This window comes from Triturus cristatus, chromosome 12, assembly GCF_964204655.1.
Source record: "Triturus cristatus chromosome 12, aTriCri1.1, whole genome shotgun sequence".
Lineage (NCBI taxonomy): Eukaryota > Metazoa > Chordata > Amphibia > Caudata > Salamandridae > Triturus > Triturus cristatus.
Window position 1 is genome coordinate 73329504 of NC_140595.1, and position 21325 is coordinate 73350828.

A 21325-nucleotide genomic window follows, 5' to 3' on the forward strand; every position below is an offset into this window, starting at 1 on the left:
TGTATGGTTGCTTTACACACAGACCTTCGGGTGCCCAGCCGCTCGTGTCACGTTACCGCCATAGGGACTGGTGACCCCGGTTTCCTACAGTTCCCCTCCTCTGTAATATGGACCTACGATGCTGAAGAAGACACTAATTATCATCAATACCAGGGGTTCTTAACCTGTGGTCCGGGGACCCCTGAGGGTCCTCAACATCTGGTCAGGGAGTCCGTGACTGCTTAGAAAATTAAATAATATTAACTGATTAATAACTGCATATAAATAAAGTAGCAATATGTAAGATTGAAAAATTAAAAACATTCTGTAAATGTTGAGGCGTATGAAATTGGAGGCTAAAAATGAAGCAGTGTCCTCAGATTGTGAGAGTAGTGGAAATGTATCAAACAGACTATAGTATGGAAGATGGGTGGCCTCAGTAGAATTTAGAAAAGCCCCAACCTTCCCCTTATATTTTTGTGAATTAAATCAAATATTTCATCAATTGTGTATTTGTTTAATGAATGCTTGTTTCTGTATTTTTGTGGATTATTTTAAGGTTCAAATCATCAGTTGCTTAAGCCTGGGTCCTGGCATTCAATAATAACTCAGAGGGGGGTCCCCGGATTCCAATGATGAATCAGTGAGGGTTCCCGGATTCCAGTAATGATTAAGATGGGGACCACAGACATCAAAAGGTTAAGGATCACTGGTCTACACCGTAATGTGTGTTCCTTCAGTGTACCATTCAAGTACAACCTGCCAGCACAGACATAACACCACAGAGATGATCGGAGTTAGATTTCAGATAAACATGAGCGGTTTGGGGCCTCATGTAGCTAATTCTGTACCCCAAGGATTAGGCAGCCCGATAATAACTCACAAGGGCAGGTGGCTGTAATTCTCCATACTGCCCGGTACAGCAATCCAAAGGGCTCTGCAGAAAAAAAACATCCAGTGCCTGCAGTAAGCAGTTCAACGTTAACCTTTCTCTGGATTTATGGCCAAACGTGGTATCATTCAGAGACAATTTGGCTGGTTGACTGTAAACAAACTTTTAGTTTTTGTGAACTACAATTAGTGCTCTCGCCTTGGCGGACACCTGAATTTTCAAATGGAACTTTATGTGAAAAGAGTCTATGTACAGAAGGTGTCCATTGAGTGTTTAACCTCATATTCCATCCACTGTCACTCAACTATTTGAAATGGTTTCCTAGCAGACAGACAGAAGTACTGGTGGGAGAGTGTTTCAATGCAAGTGCCACAGAGGCTATATATATATTTTTTTTTTATTTGATGTTTGCATTTTTACATATCGTGAAGTTGGCCCAATGGCATTAGAACACTTTACATTTTTTTTGACGATTTGTGATATGCCCAGACTCACAGGAAGTTGAGGTGAAGGTGGTGCTCTAACCTTGCTCACCAAGATGCTCGAACCTTGTATGGCTATAAGGGAGGAGGTGTGGCCTAGCAGCTCGATCTGCTGCCTTTGGAACATAGGTTTGAATTACAGGCTCAGCACATGTTTTGAGCTGTTGTAGAGCAGCCTGTCAGTGGTACCTTTTTTAATGTGCAGCTGTGCACACCCTTGAGAACATTTCATTATAACTTCAAGCTTAGCTTCCAAATTCAAGAAATGTCAATGTGTGACATTATCCCAGCCGCCGCCTATCAAAGCTGTTACATTGACATGCTTAGCCGACTGACTGTTCAATTTAGATCTGATGGTTGGATGAATGCTTTTTGTGGTGGTTCAATAATTTCATAATATTAGGGAATGTCCTAGTAAATTAAGATAATTTGTATGTGTGGCTAGATATAGCTCTGACTGCCTTGCCGAGCATATGCCACAAGATCACACATAGAAAAGCAACAGGTCTGCCCTGTTAGCCACTGTGTGTTGTAAGGTCCAATCACATGTTGATCATGCCGCGGGTTAGGACCATCGGTTGTTGTAAGATCCAATCACATGTTGATCATGCCGCGGGTTAGGACCATCGGTTGTTGTAAGATCCAATCACATGTTGATCATGCCGCGGGTTAGGACCATCGGTTGTTGTAAGATCCAATCACATGTTGATCATGCCGCGGGTTAGGACCATCGGTTGTTGTAAGATCCAATCACATGTTGATCATGCCGCGGGTTAGGACCATCGGTTGTTGTAAGATCCAATCACATGTTGATCATGCCGCGGGTTAGGACCATCGGTTGTTGTAAGATCCAATCACATGTTGATCATGCCGCGGGTTAGGACCATCGGTTGTTGTAAGATCCAATCACATGTTGATCATGCCGCGGGTTAGGACCATTGGTTGTGGTAAGATCCAATCACATGTTGATCATGCCACGGGTCAGGGCCATTGGTTGTTGTAAGATCCAATCACATGTTGATCATGCCACGGGTTAGGACCATTGGTTGTTGTAAGATCCAATCACATGTTGATCATGCCACGGGTCAGGGCCATTGGTTGTTGTAAATATTAGTTATCAATTGAAAACTGCCTGTGCAAAAACAAACATTCATCTCACTGTTACATTAGGTCTATGATTGAACGTAGGGAAAGGCGGATTTCATGCATTTTTTTTAGAGTACAAAGTTATTACCTTTGCAGCAACTAATGCAAGCTGCTGATGATGATTCACGTAAACGATTTGGAGAGAGGCACCTCTCCAGATCACAGTCCCCATGGTGCCAACTCGCCGGATGCAGTACCCGAATGACTGTATTTCAGCTAAATGTTGTAGTTGGCTTCTGAATACTGATCAGCACACATTTATCAACCGATGTGTAAATCTGTTCGTCCTGACATACAAAGCTTCTCCATTTCACCAAAAAGACAACCCTCCCATCCACAAAGCATTCACCAGAAAAAAGCGCCTTGCTCCTTCAGAGGGAGAATAACAAAATGTTCTAGCCATTGTGTCAAAGAGATTTCAATTCTATTATGGACACGGAGGCGAGGATTATGTTTCTCTTCCTTTTTCTACTGAAACACAGCAGCCAATGAAAATCAGTATACAGAAAATACTACATTTCCCAAGAGCGGCTGTGTTTCAGTAGATAAAGAAAGAGAAACATAATCCGAAGCCTTCAGTCCTGCCATAGAATGGAAGAGGCAGGTGCAGCACAGCAGTGTGGCTCCGCCCGTCTGCTTAGACTCCATTATTCCCATAATGCACATCATCAGTAGTATTCTAGGCCTCTCTTGTCCCTTTGGTTTTTCCTTTCTGCTATACCGTCACTTTATCCTTGCGACTGCATGGAATTTATGCCAGAGCTTTCTTATAATTAACACAATTTATTAATCCCATTTGCCAAAAAAAAAAGACTCTGAAAGAAATGTATAGCATGAGAAAGCTTAGATTCTTAGCACTTTATTTTACCCATGGCTAATTTACACTGCATGCTAAGTTCTTTATTAATGATTCAGCATTTCCTTGCAGGCAGGCTCAGTCAGAATTCCACAAATCACATGCATTAGAGAATATGGCTCCATTTCAGGTGCTGTAACTTCACTCTGGACCCTGATGTTTATCATGCTTTCTATAGGGTGTGCATATTTTCTATCAGCCTGCCTGGGCACTACTTTCAGTCACGAATGGAAAGCAAGGGAAAGTAATCAAAAACATATTTTTAATGTTATTGACAGGTATTCGGAGGGTAGGTAGCTGTACTTTGCAGTCAGTCTTCTGAGGGTAAAAACAAAGCACTGGCAAAGCCAATAGTTGTGAACCTATCAGCTTTGTAAATGGTTCTGGCAATGCTGTACAGTATCCCTGATGCTTTACAGAATGGATTCAATGTTGTCTTTTTAAAACCATACCTGGCTGGCTACTTCGTTTAGTTGGCCCTCAAACAAAACATATGCGTGCCTACAAAATGACACAAGAGGGTTTTTATTTCTGTTTGCCAATCCGAGCTGGATCGGTCAAAATTAAAAAAAAGGAGAGCATGTAGCGAGAAGCAACACAGGGGAGGGGAAGCGACGAGGGTGTATGCAACAGCGAAGTGGAAAGCAACACAGGGGGCCAAGCAACAAGAATGGGGGTGTGAAGCAACACTGGGGCACATGTGAGGTAAGCACAAAGGAGGGCACGGGAAAGAATCATGGAGTGGATGGAATGGGGAGCAAACAGAGAGCGGAACATGAGCTGAGCAAATGGAAGTAAGAGAGCGTAAGGTGGAGATGGGGGAGAAGCACCCGGGTGAAAAAGCAACATGGTGTGGGATAAGCTCAGAAGCACAGAATGGCAGGGGGAAGCACATCGCGGAGTGAAAGCGCACATAAGTGAGCACTGCGGGTGGAGAGACATATATAAGGGAAATAGACGCAAAACACATGCACTCTTGAGGAGTGCTTAAACCAAAAGAAAAAAGTAGCACCTGACAACATGAAGCAGTGGAAGGGCACAAGTAAAGAGCTCATTCTCCAAGGGAGTGCCCAACCCAAAAAGAGGAAGTGGGGCCCGTACGCACTATCGAATTAGAAGCAAGCAAATAAGGGAGACAATGAAGTCAACCAATGGTAAATAATGGGCAGGTTCTAAGTCCACTGCAAGCTAACAATATATCTCTCGCGCCAGACAGTGCATGCGCTGTTTTAAGCGAGACCTAAAAACCAACCCTGATTTAGCTAACTCACTGATCCCACAGAAACTGAAACCTCTTCTGTACTGAAAAGACCACCGTACAATACCCACCTGCTTGCCTTCCATCCCAACTTTCTCTCAGTCTTCCTCTTCTATCCTGTCCACAAAATCTCCCCACTCTCCCTTGAGCATGCCTGCCCACTCCTTCCCAACCTAATGTAGACAGTCACTAGAGGGTGAGGCTTTCTATTGCCTCTGTGGCAAGCTCACACAAACCAATGGAGCAGGTGCATGAAGGCTAGCTGGAGTGTTTTAAGCTGCATGGTAGTTCCTCAATGAGGTAACTAAGGGCCTGGTGTGTATTTGTGACTGCCCACTTTTTATCAACATGCCATCTCATCCACAACCAGCTGCTCTCTGCAGTTTCCTAATTCTGCCCGCTCTCGATCTCAGCATACCTACACTCATCAACCCTACAGTTATCTTGTCATAGGAGATGCTGTGTTCCAGTACCATTCCTTTTACAATTCATGGTTTACAAGAGTGGTACTCAACTGGTTCTGCTGATGTGAATACGTTTCCAATCCTCCTTCTGTGAGTTGGTCTCTCTTTTCGGTGGCTTGTCCCAAGGCCCGTCTAGAGCTGGTGCTAAATGCAAAATGTCCCACTTTTTACAGGTCACTGGCCAAATGCAAAAACTCCAATCAGGAGCACACGAGAGGTCGCCCTGGACACCTCAAACAATTTGGCGAGGTGCCCCATTTTTAGTCTTTCAGCCTACATGAGCTGCAAAGAGCTAGCATTTTTAGGTCTCGCTGAGCCCCAGCGCTTGCGCTGGCTCGAAGAGACATTTTGTATGTGGGATTTTCAAAGTGCTGCTGGCTGGCCTAACGCTTGCGTTCACGCGATCGTGCACGCGTGCAGCCGGCCGCCAGCAGCACTTTGAAAACTCGTGTGCGTCGTCGCGATCACTTTAGCTTTCAGAGCGATCGCGATGACGCACGCGCACACACAACTCCTCCCCCACCACATTTTGCGTCTCCGGCCGCTCACGCGCGGCCAATGCTTGTTTAATCATGTTCCCGCCCCCCTCCCGCTGTCGGTTGTCTCCCAGCTTATGGGCCATGGACGTGCTTGTTGGCGCTGTGACCGCGCTGCCTTTCCCCTGCAAGCGGCTCTGTCCACTGGGGCTGAGCGCTCCTGGTTGCTTTTCATTTTATAATCCCTGCTCGGTGGGGGGGTTGGAGCTCTCTATAGCCGCAGTTTCGCTCCTGCAGTCACCCGTGGTGAGTGGGGGCACCACCGTCTACATCCCGGCTGCCAGGGACAGCCGCTCGTCCTTCTGCTGCCGAGTGCTGCTGCTGGACGGATGTCAGCGTGGATCAGCCCCCGGGACTCGACTGGGCAGAAAGTGAAGTTTTGTTTTCCCAACAGTCGGTCAGGTACTGCAGTGTCCCGTCCCAGCCCTTGCCCACCTGCAGGCTCCTCTACACACACAAACTCATGTGTTTCTCCTTAGTCCTTGTTATATACGTTTTTGTTTCCTCTATACATTTTCCTCTTGCTCACTTCCCTCCTCTTCCAGAGCCCCCTTTGTGCCCCTCTCTTTAGAACACGCCCTTCCCTTTCACCACCCAGTCTCTTCTGTCTTTCTACGGCATACCCTGCCTTCCCCCATTCCGCTTCCCTTCCTCTCCCTTCATTGTACTCCCATCTCTGTCCTTCAGTTTTCCTATTTCGCTGTTTATCTTTTTCTTTATGCAGCGCGTTTCCTCCTTTCTGTTCCAAATGTTAGCTCTGGCGTTTGTTGGTTGTGCACTTTGCTTTGTTCTGCACGGTACACCAAAGAGTCCATAGAGCAGGATGCGCACTTTATTAGCGCTGTCATTGATAGCGAGCTGAGTGCCCTTAAATGGAGGCTGGCAGCGTCCTGCCCGTGTCCGCTGCACATGCTGCCGGCACTGTGTCATTATAAAAAGGTTAACACCACACGCTTGCGTTCAAAGCACCATTTCTCATTGAAAACAACTTCATTTTGCAAACAGCGCAGTCCCACAGTTGTTGGTAATAACCTTTTTTTCTAATTGTTGCACTGGGCACCCTGCATTGTATTCTTTAAGTATGGTGGGCACGCTTTGCTTTGTTCTGTGCAGCACACCATACAGTCCACGGAGCAGGCCGTGCTCTTTGTTCACGCTGCCATTGATAGGAAACGGAGTGCCCTTAAATGGGAGGCCGGCAGCATCCTGCCCGTCTCAGCTGCCAGGCCTTGGTCATTATGAGAAGAGTAACATGCTTGCGTTCAAAGCACCATTTCGCCATGTGTCATCAAACACACCTTTGTTTTGCAAATGGCGCAGTCCGCCGTTGCTCCCAATCCCTAGGGAGTGCCCTCACTGCCTCCACCACCCCACCACCTCCCACCAATTAATAAAAGCACCCCTCACCCCTGCAGGTAGTACCCCACTTGGTCCGTTATCACAGTGCAGCAATCCAGGTGCTGTGCAGTGGATGCGGTGAGTATGACTCACTTTTTAAAATATATTTATAATTGGTAATAAATGCTTGCAGCGTGTCACATGCTTTAACTTTACCTTTACCCTCTCTAATTCTTCCTCTTATTCCCTCTCTTGATGTCTCCTCCTCACTCACTAAAAGCAAACACTTTGGCTTCTCCTGCTCTCTCGCTATCAGCTTCCACTCCCCCCTCTCTCTTTGATTCTCTTATTACCTCTCCTGACTCTGTGTCAGTCCTCCTCAGTGGTCGCAAAGTGCCCAGATTGGTTCAAGATCAGGTAACAAACTGCACCATTCCCGGAGGTACTATAATAAGTGGTGCAGCCTCGGGACGGACACAAAAAAGGATCAAAATATCAAAGGATGCCAGATTAATTGTATTCACAACTACATTCATTAGCGCCACGACAGAGTTTTCCTGTGAAGCGCTACTTTCGTTTTATCGTGTTTGTTTAAACAGCACTGTTCACTTCTGCTTTGCCACTAATAGCTGGCCCTCTCTCTCTTTATTCCAGGTATTGCCTCTCCTTTTGTTTCTGTCTCGCTCCTCCTCCTCAGTGGTCGTAAAGTGGCCAGATTGGTGTTACAACCACACACATTAGCACCACTTTACAGAGTTTGCCAGTAGAGCTCCACTTAAGTTTTCTCCTCCTTCTTAAAACAACATTGTTTTCTTCAGATAAGGAAGTGCACCATTTCTAGAGGTACTGCAAAACCTGGTGCAGCATGGGCAGAGAGAAAAAACAAGCATTTGCAATGCAATAGGTCTCACATTTACGCGAGTTTAAGGTATTGGCATTTTAAATGACAATCCCTTTAATTTATGTTTTAAAAAACAAAAATAATGCGCATTGTCTTTTACAATGCCAATAGCTTAAACTTGCATAAATACGAGACCTAGCGCATTGCGAGACGCATTTGCGAGAGTTTAAGCTATTGTCATTGTAAATGACAATTCCTTTTATTTATGTGTTTTATAAACAACACATAAATAAAAGGCATTGCCATTTACAATGCCAATAGCTCAAACTCTCATAAATGCGAGACCTATTGCATTGCAAATGCTTGTTTATTATGTAGCTGGGAGGCTGAAGCTGCAGCACAGGTGTGGTACTGCACTATGCAACCTCAGGAATGTATTTATCAATGATGAAATAGTTTGTTACAATAGGGATCCCAACACTGCATTGCCGTACTGCAAACACCAAAGGCTATCACTTTGCCACCACATTCACTTTTTGTGAATAGACTATGAGGCAGGGCATTGTTAAACCCTGCCGCAGAAGGATGACAATGGCGAGACCCCGTACAAGCAGACGGATTCCGAACTTCATCCTTCTGATCACACACTAGAGGTCTACCCCCCCTTGTCTCAGGAATCACTCCTTACCTTGCTGTCCTCTGTAAAGAGCGGATCACCCAAGGATCCCGCACCGCTTAACATTCTGAAACAGGCAGCTTCGATAATAGCCCCTAACATGACGGACCCGATTAACGCCTCACTATCCACAGGAATAGTTCCTACCAACTGGAAAGGGGCCCTGGTGAAAGCCCTACTTAAGAAACCGAATCTGGATCCGGCAGATTTTGGCAATTACCGGCCTATCTCCCTTCTGCCAGGAGTAAGTAAGATGGCAGAGAAATATGTTAATCAAACCCTCTCAAGATTCCTTGAAACCCACAACCTGCTTCAGCCCTCTCAAACAGGATTCTGACCGGATCAAAGCACTGAAACGGCCCTGTTAGCAATGGTAGAGGAAAGTAGAAAAATCTTAGACTCAGGAGGTTCGTCAGCCATTATACTCCTTGACCTGAGCGCAACATTCGACACGGTGAACCATAGGATCCTGGCTCACCGTCTCAGGAATATAGGAGCAACAGGCATGGTGCTTCAATGGCTGTGTTACTTTCTGGAGGGAAGAACCTTTCAGGTATTTGAGGAGAGCATTGCATCTAAACCTACCTCCCTGCCGAGCGGAGTCCCTCAGGGCTCGTCGCTTAGCCCGACCCTTTTCAATGTGTATATGGCTCCCCTGGCAGCCATTGTAGCCCCCTCTGGAATCCGCAAGGTGACCTATGCCGATGATACGCAATTGGTGGTAGCGTTAAACCAAGCAGATCAAAAATCCAATGGCCTCTATTCTTGTTTAGAGGACGTTTCGAACTGGATGGATGCGTCTCAGCTCAAGCTTAATGGCAGAAAAACGGAACCCATGATATTGGGCAACCCCCGTAGTTTTAAATCCAGTTCCATGTAGCCAGCCGGCATGGGTCCTCCCCCTGTCCTTAAGTCAGAAATCAAGAAATTGGGCACCTGACTGGACCTGGATTTGAACTTTAGGGTACAGGTCAGGAAGACAGCAGCTATCTGCTATGGCCTGCTCAGAATGGCCCGCAAAGTCCTCCCCCTCCTCCCTTTTCAAGCTAAAAAAGTACTGGTCCTATCACGTATACTTTCCAGATTGGACTATGGTAATGCACTTTATTTGGGTGCCCCCACAACGGTAGTTTCCAAACTAGTCTGTTCAAAACAGTGCCGCCAGACTTCAGACTGGAGCCACCAACAGACAATCGGCGAAACCAGCACTCTGCTCCCTTCATTGGCTCCCAGTGCAGGAACATATTGGATTCAAGGCCTTATGCCTAGTACAGAAATCCATGCAGGGGAATGGGCCTCCTATCAACTCAGCCATGATCCGTCCCTACAAAGCGAAGAGGAAACCTCGGTCAGATGAATTGCATCTGGCCGAGGTCCGTAGGATCAAGAAGGCCAGAAGAGCTGGACGGCTCTTCTCTTATAATGCCGCTAAACTACGGAACTCTCTGCCACTACATCTTCGCATAGTTCCCAATCATCTGGCATTTCGTAAACAACTGAAGACCTTTCTGTTTCCTTAGTTCTTCTGCCTCCCCCATGTCGGTTCTTAGCGCTGGGACGCTCCCTGGTAGCCATGCGCTTTATAAATGTTTTTCCATTTCATTTCATTCACTTCACTTGAGATAATATCCAATCCAATTTTTACTTTTTAACATACAATTATTATAAGCTTTTAGACTAATTCTCAAAATTCGCATGGTTGGCAAAAAATGAGAGCAGAGGATTAAGTTAAAAAAGTAATCATCCGAGAGCACACATTTGGACTAAATCAAAAGGCTGGCATTAAAAGCCATGCCTCCTAATTTCAAAGTTTCCAGTTAGTCCATAAAGGAAGAGGAGGTGACTCTGATGGCAAGACTGAGGGACTAACTATAGTTCCTGGTAATGCCACCATTACTTGTGAAGCCTTTTAGTTCCATGGCTAAAAAATACCTACCTACTTGAGTGAATTGTCTATCATGATAAGAGTCATGACAACATGCTTATTTTTTTTTTTTTTTATTGCTAATTGTATTGAGCCCGTTTCTAAAATCCCCCAATATTCCCATAGAATGGAAAGGGCAGAAGTAGACTGTGAGACCTTTCCTGGGGGTTTTGAACAGTAGGTGGGTGTTGGAAACGGGTAGCGTGGTGCAGAGCGGGCGGGCCAAACTCCGGAGGAAATGTGCAAAGCATCCACGCAGTACACACATGCGACGCACCAGGCACACTACAAAAAGAGACACTACACCAGTTTAGGTAGAAATAACTCTTGTATTGTCAAAACCACTAGGTGTCAGGTAATCTCTACACTGCGCCAACTGGCGCTGGGTCAAATTTACAGGGGGGAATTATATACAGGGCAGGGCCAATCGGGCCGCTGCCAAAACCATTGCGAAGCACAGGTAGAATAAATGTACGTGACAGGAATTAAGGTAACATCCATCCACATGAATCCTGCAATAAAATACCTCAGGGCATGATGTTAGACATTAGGCCGGAACACCTGTAACGGAAACCTCACAGCATCACAATGTACATGACCGGCCTGGGTATCCCCTGAGGCAGGAAATTAGGTTAGGCAGAGCATCAATACATCAAACTGGCATCTAGACATAACCATTAACATAGCACTTAAGCACATGACATTCAAAGATAGCGCTGCGCCTTTCACGGCGATAGCGCGTTAAAACAAGGCCTTAGCGCGCAGGGCATGGCAACTAAACATAGCGCTGCACGGGGCAATTGAATCGCACTTTAAATCAGGCATTTACCCTAGCGCTGCACCTATCATAACATTAGGCCAGCAATCACAGCTCTACCCCGGCACTTCAAGTATGGTAAGGCAATAGCGCTCAGCACATGGCACATAAACATAGCGCTTCCCACAGAGCATGTTAATACAGCGCTGCACATAGCTTTACACCCGGATTCACCAGCAGGTTGAACTCCCCCAATGAAAGCCTGTGGGGGGGGGGCAACATCATCCCAACCGGCGACCCTTAGGCCTACGACAGGACCACCCGCCTATTCAGACCCAAGGACGTTGCAGCTGCCCACTGTCCTGCGGGGCAGCTGAGGAAGGTAAGTTAGTCCAGTCCGGGGGCAAAAAGCAGCACTAGTCAGAGCCCAGCCCCACTCACCACTCCTTGGGGGCTGGGCAGGTGTGTCCGTGGGGGAGCCTGCCCTCCAGGGGCTTTCACGGAATTCTGGGGGTCCGATGCAGCTGCCCGCTGTCAAGTGGGGCAGCTGAGGAACACTTGAACTCGGGCGGTGGAGCACTCGCGGATACAGGCGGTCCCGGGGGGAAAGGCGAGCAGCGATCCTATGCCCCGATGCCTCCCCCAACACGCGCGGACCAAGGCTCCACTCACCGGCACTCTTGAAGGACTTCCCCCGGGCCCCCTCCTGGGACCCGGGACTTCGACGCAGCACTCGGGGCTCTCCTCCGGTTCCGGAGGGCCCCCACCACGGAGCGAAGTCTCCGTCGACCTCCGGACTGCTTCTCGGCTTTCTGCCGTCCGGCAGCCAATCCGTGCGCGGCTGTCGCGGGGGCGCGGCCGATGACGCGGCCGGGGCTCCTGTTGCCGGGCAATGCCTCGAAGCGTTCTTGAGGCCCGCGCGGCCTTGATTCCAGCCGCGTCAGCCCTTCCCTCGCTCCGGGGGCCGCGGCGGTGATTTTAGTCAGTTTTGAAGTGCGGGGTAGGCTCCCGCCTTCAGCCGAAGACGCTGGCGGGGTAGGCACCCGCGTTGGGCATCAGAGCCGCGGGGTAGGCTCCCGCTGGCACAAACACCAACACCACGTGGCGGCACACACACGGGGTGGGCTCCCGATGTGGTGATTAAACCTTCAAAGGTTGCACACACGCGGGGTAGGCTCCCGAAGTAAGGAATAAGCGCCGAGGCAGTGGGCACTCGCGCTGACAGCGATATCTCGCGGGGTGGGCTCCCACTGGCGTCGCTTTACCAATAATATGGCGACATCACAGGGGAGTGGACAGACAGCGCCCCCCAGCAGAACACAGTCACTTCAGATGTAGCGCTCACCGGATATAGCGCTCTCCTTCCTCGGGCAGCTTGAATAAAGCGCTCTCTCCCTGCAGGCAGCTTGTAAATAGCGCTCTCTCTTTGCAGGCAGCTTGTACATAGCGCTCTCTGGTCCCTGCCCCTTGATTGAGGGTTCCTTGAGGGGGGGGAAGTTGCGTTGGTGGCTGCAGGCGGACTACTCAGTCTCTGCCTGTCGTCCCTGGATTCTCCTCTCGCCGGGCCAGATCAGTGGGTAGTTCAGGATCCCTCACTCACTTAAAGGGCAGTGCCTAAACCCTGTCACCTTCAGAGGCATAGGTCCCTGACTGATCCTACCGCCTAAAACTCCTGCGAGGGCTTCTCCAGGTTTGCGTTGCCCCAACTATATCTTTCCCTCGCCCTGTGGACAGTAGGGGGGGGTAGGTAGGCTCAGGGCCCAGCACACAGGCCTATGTGGCGGTAACCCCTGGCAGCAGGTCCCCTCTCTCCCAGGTCCACCCTCTGACTGACTGCATGGCAACCCAGCTCCTCCCTTTAGACGCCCCTCACCCCACCTTCCAGACAGTGCCAGAAGCTTCTAGAAGCGTCTGGGGAAACTGGCTCTAACTGGCCTAGGGGGAGGGGTAGAGCACCCTGGGTGCCAGGCTTCCCTCCAAAAGCTGGGGCTGCTGGGAAATAACGCCTAGACTGTAAACCTAGCTCAGTCAAACGGCGCAACCACACAGCTTTGGCATCCATCTTAAATTACATTTTTAAAATGGGGAAACTCAGTCTGCACACATTCAGTCTTTCCATTTACACATTTAGTTTCCCAGAAAAGCGAAAAATTTCTGGGAAAAAGGGCCAAGTCCAACACAACCCCCTTCCAGCCAAAAGCCAGGGTAGACCGATCAATGCCTTGATGGGCTTCCCTGCTTAGGGCGAGAAAAGGTGGACGCAGGCCCACAACTGCAGGAGCACCCGCAGGTTCTCCTCCACTCTGGAACCCGAAGGTTCCCTCTCTCAAACCTTCCTCGACCGACTGAGCCACCACCCGGGGGTCCCCTAGCTGGTTGTGGCCAGGACTGGCCCCTAGGCCACCCAGATGTCTCTGGCCCTTGCGGTCTCACAGAGTGGGGGGCAGTAACCCCAGGCCCGCAGTACCCGTTGACCACTCTCCTCCTCCTCCTTGCAGCTCCGAACTGCCACTGGTCTTCCCACCTGGGGTCCGCACCCTCAGGCTGACCATCCCTCAGGGGCGAGGCTCTCCTCCCCCTACCTCTCCTTCGGGGGTTCCTCACCCTACTCCCATGCGAGGCACCCTCAGACCACCACTCTCTCCCCAGTCCAGGGCCTTGACCCTTCAACTGGTTCCCCAGCCTAGGGTCTAAACCCTTAGGCTGCACCGGTGCCAGGGGCGAGTCCTCCCTCCCCCTGCACCCCCTCCCAGAGTTCCGCACCCTCCCAACGGGAGTAGCACCCCTGGAAGACAATTCTGGGGGGACACTGCTAACAGATGTCCCACCCGCCAGGTCAGGCAGTACCCATCCCCGGCCCCCCAACCCAGGATCTAAGCCCTGTGGCTGAGCCGGTGCCCGAGGTGAGACCTTCCTCCCTCTGCACCCCCTTCCAGAGTTCCGCACCCTCCCACCTGGAGAAGTACCCCTGGAAGTCAATTCTGGGGGGACACTGTTAACAGATGTCCCACCCGCCAGGTCAGGCAACCCCTGAACCTGGCATCCCAGCCCAGGATCTAAACCCTGCAACTGGGCCAACCCTAGGACCTCAGGAGCTCTGATTACAGATGCCCCGGGTCCTCCTGACACTAGGGGCTCCCCCTCACCGGGCGGCACATCAGGACAGCCTAGGCTCCCAACCTGGGGCTCCCTTACGGAACTCTCCAGGCCCTGAGACTGCGGTTGGGGCACCTCGGGACACCTCCCCGTCTCACTCCTTCCTATGGATAGGTCATGAGGCCCTACAACCCTCTCTTTTCCCGGGGACCTAGCTGGGCTATTCGCCACCTCTCCCACCTCGCTGGGTTGGAAGATCCCTGCACCACCCCCTTCAGGGTCACTCCCCAATGCCTCCTCAGACACCCTGGCCCTCACCCAGAGGTCTGCCTCCTGTGCAAGCTCCCTTGGGTCGGAGAACCCACACTGTACTAGGTGGTGACGCAACCTGGGGGAACAATTTCTGAGCATGTGCTCCCGGATGAGTACCTGGCACAGCCCTTCCCACTCATTCACTGCACTCCTCACCACCCAATCCTCCAATGCAGTCCCACACACCTCCACAAACTCCCCCCAGGACTGGTGGGACAGTTTTCCCCTGCCCCTGAACTCTAACCTGTCCCCCTCTTCCTGGGAATCAGGCACCGTCTCCTGGGCTCTGGGAGTGGGACACCCTACATTGGATCCACTCTCGCTGCCACCACTGGATCCCACCCTTACTGGTGAATCCAGACCACAAAAACCACTCTCAGGGGACAACCTACCCTCCCGAGCCGGTCTCTCCCTGGCAAAGGCCCTCTCTGCCTCTGCCATCCTCTCCTGCGCTAGGACCTTCTCCGTCTCTAGCCTCTTCTCCTGCACACTCAGCCGCGCTAGCTCCACCTTGAGCCTTCCCAGCGCCAGCTGATGCTCCCTCTCTTCCCTCCTATCTACCCACTCTTCTGGGGACAGGGAAAGGGACGGGGCAGTGCCCCCGGGACTGGACCCAGCGCGGGACTCCCTAACTCTGGTGTCCTCACTCGCTACTGGCGTCTCCCCCCGGTCATCTTCCTCCTCCTCGTCAGTGTCACCACCCTCCTGGGTTATGGATGGGGCCCCCTCACTGTCGGAGTCCTCCCCTCTCTGGAGGTCCTCCCCCGGGTCTCCACTAAATCCACCCTTTAAATATGCGGAGGGGTAATCTGACAGGTCCCCACCAATCTCTAAGGGTTCCCCCCTCTTGAGGGCCTCATAGAGAAAGAGCTTCCTGCGTGTGTTGCCTACTGGGGGTATCCCTCTCTCCCTGCAGAAATAAATCACTTCCTGCTCCGTGTACTCCCCAAGATCACCTTCGTTGTAGGTCAACCCCATCCTGGCAAGGTACACCCGGGACACACCACCCACAGTGCAACAGGGGGACACAATTTAAAAACACTTCCAGGAGGAAATCACAATCATGGAAAAAAAACAATAATTCCCCAAAACCTGAGATTCCTTCAATCCTCAATTTGCAGTGCAACCCGTGGTCGCTGCGGTACTGCGCAAACACAAGTCCTATCCCACCGCTGAACACCAATGTTGGAAACGGGTAGCGTGGTGCAGAGCGGGCGGGCCAAACTCCGGAGGAAATGTGCAAAGCATCCACGCAGTACACACATGCGACGCACCAGGCACACTACAAAAAGAGACACTACACCAGTTTAGGTAGAAATAACTCTTGTATTGTCAAAACCACTAGGTGTCAGGTAATCTCTACACTGCGCCAACTGGCGCTGGGTCAAATTTACAGGGGGGAATTATATACAGGGCAGGGCCAATCGGGCCGCTGCCAAAACCATTGCGAAGCACAGGTAGAATAAATGTACGTGACAGGAATTAAGGTAACATCCATCCACATGAATCCTGCAATAAAATACCTCAGGGCATGATGTTAGACATTAGGCCGGAACACCTGTAACGGAAACCTCACAGCATCACAATGTACATGACCGGCCTGGGTATCCCCTGAGGCAGGAAATTAGGTTAGGCAGAGCATCAATACATCAAACTGGCATCTAGACATAACCATTAACATAGCACTTAAGCACATGACATTCAAAGATAGCGCTGCGCCTTTCACGGCGATAGCGCGTTAAAACAAGGCCTTAGCGCGCAGGGCATGGCAACTAAACATAGCGCTGCACGGGGCAATTGAATCGCACTTTAAATCAGGCATTTACCCTAGCGCTGCACCTATCATAACATTAGGCCAGCAATCACAGCTCTACCCCGGCACTTCAAGTATGGTAAGGCAATAGCGCTCAGCACATGGCACATAAACATAGCGCTTCCCACAGAGCATGTTAATACAGCGCTGCACATAGCTTTACACCCGGATTCACCAGCAGGTTGAACTCCCCCAATGAAAGCCTGTGGGGGGGGGGCAACATCATCCCAACCGGCGACCCTTAGGCCTACGACAGGACCACCCGCCTATTCAGACCCAAGGACGTTGCAGCTGCCCACTGTCCTGCGGGGCAGCTGAGGAAGGTAAGTTAGTCCAGTCCGGGGGCAAAAAGCAGCACTAGTCAGAGCCCAGCCCCACTCACCACTCCTTGGGGGCTGGGCAGGTGTGTCCGTGGGGGAGCCTGCCCTCCAGGGGCTTTCACGGAATTCTGGGGGTCCGATGCAGCTGCCCGCTGTCAAGTGGGGCAGCTGAGGAACACTTGAACTCGGGCGGTGGAGCACTCGCGGATACAGGCGGTCCCGGGGGGAAAGGCGAGCAGCGATCCTATGCCCCGATGCCTCCCCCAACACGCGCGGACCAAGGCTCCACTCACCGGCACTCTTGAAGGACTTCCCCCGGGCCCCCTCCTGGGACCCGGGACTTCGACGCAGCACTCGGGGCTCTCCTCCGGTTCCGGAGGGCCCCCACCACGGAGCGAAGTCTCCGTCGACCTCCGGACTGCTTCTCGGCTTCCTGCCGTCCGGCAGCCAATCCGTGCGCGGCTGTCGCGGGGGCGCGGCCGATGACGCGGCCGGGGCTCCTGTTGCCGGGCAATGCCTCGAAGCGTTCTTGAGGCCCGCGCGGCCTTGATTCCAGCCGCGTCAGCCCTTCCCTCGCTCCGGGGGCCGCGGCGGTGATTTTAGTCAGTTTTGAAGTGCGGGGTAGGCTCCCGCCTTCAGCCGAAGACGCTGGCGGGGTAGGCACCCGCGTTGGGCATCAGAGCCGCGGGGTAGGCTCCCGCTGGCACAAACACCAACACCACGTGGCGGCACACACACGGGGTGGGCTCCCGATGTGGTGATTAAACCTTCAAAGGTTGCACACACGCGGGGTAGGCTCCCGAAGTAAGGAATAAGCGCCGAGGCAGTGGGCACTCGCGCTGACAGCGATATCTCGCGGGGTGGGCTCCCACTGGCGTCGCTTTACCAATAATATGGCGACATCACAGGGGAGTGGACAGACAGCGCCCCCCAGCAGAACACAGTCACTTCAGATGTAGCGCTCACCGGATATAGCGCTCTCCTTCCTCGGGCAGCTTGAATAAAGCGCTCTCTCCCTGCAGGCAGCTTGTAAATAGCGCTCTCTCTTTGCAGGCAGCTTGTACATAGCGCTCTCTGGTCCCTGCCCCTTGATTGAGGGTTCCTTGAGGGGGGGGAAGTTGCGTTGGTGGCTGCAGGCGGACTACTCAGTCTCTGCCTGTCGTCCCTGGATTCTCCTCTCGCCGGGCCAGATCAGTGGGTAGTTCAGGATCCCTCACTCACTTAAAGGGCAGTGCCTAAACCCTGTCACCTTCAGAGGCATAGGTCCCTGACTGATCCTACCGCCTAAAACTCCTGCGAGGGCTTCTCCAGGTTTGCGTTGCCCCAACTATATCTTTCCCTCGCCCTGTGGACAGTAGGGGGGGGTAGGTAGGCTCAGGGCCCAGCACACAGGCCTATGTGGCGGTAACCCCTGGCAGCAGGTCCCCTCTCTCCCAGGTCCACCCTCTGACTGACTGCATGGCAACCCAGCTCCTCCCTTTAGACGCCCCTCACCCCACCTTCCAGACAGTGCCAGAAGCTTCTAGAAGCGTCTGGGGAAACTGGCTCTAACTGGCCTAGGGGGAGGGGTAGAGCACCCTGGGTGCCAGGCTTCCCTCCAAAAGCTGGGGCTGCTGGGAAATAACGCCTAGACTGTAAACCTAGCTCAGTCAAACGGCGCAACCACACAGCTTTGGCATCCATCTTAAATTACATTTTTAAAATGGGGAAACTCAGTCTGCACACACCCGTTTCTAAAATCCCCCAATATTCCCATAGAATGGAAAGGGCAGAAGTAGACTGTGAGACCTTTCCTGGGGGTTTTGAACAGTAGGTGGGTTTACGGGCAGTATCTGTGGAGAATACTGCTGTTTACAATTGGTGGTTTTAGGGTCAAAGAGTATTTCGATTTAATTGGGATGGATTATTCATTGTATACACGCAGCTGTCTAGTAATAGCAAGTAACCAAGCCGTACTCTAGGAGGTGGTAAAGAGATTGGAATCAAAGGACAGTATTAAACATTAATCGGGAACGCTGACTGATAAAGCAAACAAAGGCACCAAAGGCATGTAAAAAAGAATACAGATGACTTCATCTTGGAAAGGTGGCAAAACTCAATGGCACTTAGTTGTCAACATTTGGAAAAAAAATCCTGGGACACTTAGCAGGCACAGGGCTGGTGCAGATAGAAAGTTCTTGTTTGCGTACCTATGTGCAATAAAGAGGAAACGATTCTGCAACAATATTACCCGGGACAGTCTCCAATTTGCTGGGACTGTCCTTGCAAAAACGGGTAAGTTGGCAACCATGATGGCATACTTTGGCAAACCACAAATTTGAAAATCACATTCATTAAGCAGACTCAAAACTTGGCAACCTTGGCACATACACCCCAACATTTTACACCAGAAAAGCGTGAGATTTTTGGAGACTTTTTTTTCCGGGTAATGTGTTTTCCCATTGACTTCTATTGAAGCAGAAGCAATTTCAGCAGTGAAACCGCTAAAATAAAACCTATTTTTGTTTGCAAAGAAACGGTAGTCACCCTCCTGAATCCGGTCTATTGGCATGAATACTGGTAGTAAACTTGTTCTCTAACCGATCTCCGTGGCCGCTAAAAAAAGCCCGGAAATCGAGTAGTTGTGAAGGGGAAAACGCTTTGACGTACCCGTTACGCGGCGTCGTTGCTAAGGACGCCACTGTGCCTCGTTCCAGTAATTGAAATTAGACGTTGCCAAACAGTTATGCCAAAGTGACTGAGCACCGGAAGTGACGCGATACTAACGTAGAGCACAGGCCGACTGGCTCTCCTCGGCGGAAGTCTACTCGCAACGCCTGGCGGACTGTGGGATCCCAGTCGTTTCAGGCCTAGGCGCTCAGCGAGAGGACAGGCAAAGGCATCCAGTGAAGAGCCACGCGCCGGCCAGGAGACGAACCCAGGACGGACAGCAGGTGAATTCTGTTCCCGGGCAGGGGTACGTTACGTTCCTCTCAGCAAGGACGGCATAATCTGTCCTGGGCGGGCTGCGCAGCATTAGTGAGCTCGGGCGGCACCACCTGCGTACGCGGGCGGGTCACTGCGCAAGTGAACTCAGGATCAGGCCTGGAAACACACGGAGACCATTCCCTGCTGTGTTTCAAACGTAGATTCTCGAAACAGGGACTTATCCTGAGCCTACTCTTCAGCAACGCAGTAAAATGATGTTTTCAATTCTGTGCGCGTGAGAATGCTGTGTCTGCGCGTGGCACCTGACTCATCCATACGGTTTGCCGCATTCTCATTAAGGTGGATGTGTCAGGCTTAAGATCTCTGACCCTGACACGAGACAGAAAGGGTCCAGCCCAGTTTGAATAATGTGTTTTGCACTGATGCTTTCCTGGAAACAGCAGTGATGGGAGTTGCCCTTATTCAAGCAGCGATGGTTGGTTGGAACTTGTGTAGATGTCTTTAAATATGGTTGGAAGGGTTACTACTTACAGAGGTTGCCATTGTACTCTTTCTCATTCGATCTTAGTATGAACGATTTTAAGATTTAAATTAACATTTCATTCAGAAAAGTAAATTCTCATAGCGCACCTTAATATGTCTTTTATATAGTTCACAATTTCAAAAATAATTCACCTATTTGAAACCATTTGCTCACTTCAGTTTTGTCTTGGTATCCGTTTATCATTGCACCGTTTCCTAATCACTAAAGTGTCCCTACTCCATTCTGCTAATCCTTTTGAACTCTGGTGTTTTTCCTGTCCACCATCCCAACATCTTTTTGTGTTTCTCGACTTTCCTTAGGATAATTTCTAGCACGTACTGTAGCAATTTTGGTTCCATCATTAACCCCTACTACTTTATTTTCGTATTTAATCTACATTGCCATTTTGCAGTAATGCTACCCATTTCTCTAACTGCTGTCAATGCTTGGCACTCTGGCTCGTTGAGCATATATAATTCCAACATCTTTCGTGTATTTGGTTTGGTTTACAAAAACTGGAAATGTGGGCACGTTTTACACCCTAACCATATAGGTATTATTAGAAAGTGGCAGAATTCGCGGAAGTAACTACCTAATCTACTATCCTAAATGAATAATGTCCTCTCCTGTGGGTAATCTCTCAAAAGCAGAGAAATTCTAAATGAAGACCTTTTTATGTTCTGATCAGATTGAATGGTTTCAGAAGTACTACAACGCCGTGGCGAGCGTTTGATATGAAGAAGGCTTTCAAAAATATAACTTATTTTTTTTTAACAAATGGCATTCTACATTTGGCTCATCACTACTCTATACCATGTATCAAGATTCCATTTTCCATACAGTCAAACCTTTCATCCTGAACATTGCATTGCTCGGAATCCTCATTAAAAACACAGGTCAGCTGCCAATATAAACACAGGCCCTAACTTTGTTATTACACCACATTCAATAATATCACCTCGAATTTTTGGTTAGAATTAAAACTGGTGGCAACTCTGGTCCTGATGCTAAATCCTCTAAAACCTGAATTTCTTTTAATAATCCCCAAAACTCTGCCACCTCCCAGTTACTGATAGATGGATTAACCTGTAAACAGCGGCATCGCTTATAAACTGCTAAACCAAGCAAAAACCATGTGGATTCAATCTCAGTCATAAGATCTTTTTGGTTCGATCTGTCAGTCA

The 21325-nt window shown here is 50.1% G+C and overlaps 1 protein-coding gene across 2 annotated transcripts in view; it reads left to right on the forward strand.

Annotated features, from left to right (window-relative positions):
- Positions 1–19420: 19420 nt before the first annotated feature.
- LOC146772566 (uncharacterized) overlaps positions 19421–21325 on the forward strand; it is a 33045-nt gene continuing 31140 nt past the window's right edge. Inside the window, exon 1 of one of the 2 annotated variants that reach the window (XM_085639606.1) lies at positions 19421–19623. The gene's annotated coding sequence lies outside the window, so the exon portion shown is untranslated. Of the gene's footprint in view, positions 19647–21325 lie in introns of both variants that reach the window. The other variant, XM_085639607.1, reaches the window with a different exon arrangement.